This window comes from Magnolia sinica, chromosome 1 (genome assembly GCF_029962835.1).
Source record: "Magnolia sinica isolate HGM2019 chromosome 1, MsV1, whole genome shotgun sequence".
In the NCBI taxonomy this organism is placed as follows: Eukaryota; Viridiplantae; Streptophyta; class Magnoliopsida; order Magnoliales; family Magnoliaceae; genus Magnolia; species Magnolia sinica.
The window spans coordinates 64,145,431-64,148,122 of NC_080573.1; the positions used below are offsets into that span (position 1 = coordinate 64,145,431).

General features: G+C 41.4%; 1 non-coding gene across 1 annotated transcript; it reads right to left on the minus strand.

Moving 5' to 3' along the window:
• Window positions 1-2,235: 2,235 nt before the first annotated feature.
• Window positions 2,236-2,342, minus strand: LOC131221736 (small nucleolar RNA R71). Its single transcript, XR_009159554.1, has one exon. It is a non-coding gene; the product is annotated as a small nucleolar RNA R71 (small nucleolar RNA).
• Between the last annotated feature and the right edge of the window lie 350 nt (window positions 2,343-2,692).

Below are 2,692 nucleotides of genomic sequence, written 5' to 3' on the forward strand. Positions count from 1 at the left end.
GAGGTCGATTATTGATTGATTCCAATTGTTTGGCCAATTGTCGATACTGATTATCGATTGATTTCGATTGTTGTGGCCGATTGCCAATTTTGATTATCGAGGCCGATTGTCGAGGCCCAATGTGATGTATATGCGGCCCGTATTTGAGGCTCGTTGTGATGTGTATTCAACCCATGTTTAAGGCCCAATGTGATGTATACGAGGCCAATGTGATGAGGCCCATGTGATGCATTGAGGGCCAGACGATGAAGCCCATTGTAATATATGTTAGGACCATGTGAAAGGCCCATCATGATGTGTATTAAGCTCTTGAGTGAGGCCCATGGTGTTGTTTATTTAGCGCTTGTATGAGGCCATGGGCCCACTATATGTTAGGCTCTTGTGGGCCATTCCTTAGGAGCAATATTGGTTAAATGTCCACATTGTCGAGGTCAATTGTCGATGCCAGTTATTAATACTTGTTATGAGTATGTGACAGCATAGCATCATGATACATGCCCATATGCATCATCTGCATGTTTATTATGAGATGTGGTTGACCATTGCATGTCATTGGGCAGGTTATTATGAGACTCTCTGACAGGCGAAGATTGTCTCACATGAGCGCACGGTATGCGTAGGATTGATGCATGACTGGATTGTATGACTCATGCATCTTGCATTGTGTGCCCTATTGACATCAGGGTCGTAGCTTCCACAGACATATCGTGGATGGCCAGATGGGACACCTAAAATCTGTTCTAGCATACGGGCACCATAAATGTCCTTGGGTGAAAATTCCTAAACCTTTGTGGCTAGGAGACACCCCAATGTCGAGACCGAGTGAATATATTTGAGAGCATGAGGGTGGAATACTAGGAGGGCTGCATCTCTCACTGTATCGTGGTCGGTTGGGAGGGGGTGTGGCCTTACCCGCCCAAGAGTAGGGGGCATAGGTAGGCTGAGTTTGACCAGCTCATGAATGGCTCTGCTATCGATGTGCCGGGTAGATATTGGTTGACTACTGTTTAGGTGGATGGTGAGCTCTCTTCAACTTGCATGGTCGCGCGTCAGTGGGCGGCGATTTTAATGTAGAGTGTACTAGACCCCAGTGATGATCCTAGAGAGTAACCATACTAATTGTTGACTTATCGAGTAGGAGTTACATATTTATTCATTCATTCATTCACTATCCACTCGAGTTGGTAGTGCGCAACTAATTATTGTGTACCTTCCTAATGGCAACGATTTCGATTGGACGCGTGACTAACCTGAGATCAGGAGTTTACTACATTAAGTCTGGCTATCCAAATTTAAGTATGGGATTGGTTTGAATAGAAGTCCTTTGTGATGGACCCCATAGCCTGCGATACTACATACTATCTTCCCGACTTCACTCCAGCTTAGTCATTTCATTTACACCACATATTGCATTGCATCATCAGCATTTGATATTTGGCTTACTGTCCTCACACTGCATAGCTGATCTACATTGCTTCCTCAATATATGATATTGTATTTATTATATTTCTTTACATCGCATAGCATGGATAAGGATGATGGTATTTATGGGCCTATCAGCATGTTTTCGCATTACTCTGATATCATATGATTTATGATCTTGTCAGTGTTTCTGATATTGTATGATTTATGAGCTTATCAGTATTTTCGCTTACTCTGATTACTCTAATATTTCTTAATCAGCACTTACCTTGTGCACACACTTTTATCATCCACTAAGCTTTCTCTAAGCTTATGCACGATAGATGAGTGCAGGTAGCGTTAAGTTGTAGCACCGTTGAGCTTGGAGCATGTAGCTGTCTTCTAGAGCTTTAATTTTATTTTGACATATGTATTTCCCTTCTAGCATTGTATTCAAAATTTATATTAGTGGATATGTGATGATGATGTTGCTTTTGTGATTTGGGTAAACTTGTGGTTATGCTTCTTACAAGATAAATGTACGTTGGAAAATCCCCCATGTAGGATCCCAGGATCAGAACCTGGCATATAGGCGCTGAGAGCCAAGAATGGGGTACTATGGAGGCTGTCGGCGCCAAATTCGGTGATCGAAATTCCTGTGAATCCGATTTCTGGTTTGAAGCATGACACACGGTTAGGCTGAAACTCTTTTCCTTCTCCTTAAAAGAGAAAGCTAAGATGTGGTTGCATTCCTTACATCCATGATCTATTGGTAGATGAAACGACATGACAAGGGAGTTCATAAAGAAATTTTTCCCATATCGTAAAACGAATACCCTTAGAAAATTGATCATGAACTTTTCCTAAAAGGAAGCTGAAACATTCTTCCAATGTTGGGAGCGGTTCAAGGATCTTGTCAATTCATGCCCACAACATGGTTTTAAAACTTGGTGAATAATAAGTTTTTTTTTTTTACAATGGGTTGACTTCTTCCATGCGTTAAATGGTCGAGACAATGTGCAATGGGGAATTCGTGAACAAAGAGGTCGATGATGTGTGGGATTATTTTGACAAGCTTGCTGAAAACACACAATTATGGGACATCTCCCCAAAATCAAGCACCACTTATAGGCCTACTCAATCAAAGGAGAGGGGTGAAATTTATCTTCTAAAAGACAATTATGATATAAATGCTAAAGTGGCTAATCTCACAAGAAAACTCGAGGTCATGGAACTAAAGAAGGATAAGGCTACAGAAACTATTTGCGGTATTTGTGCTTGCAACATTCAC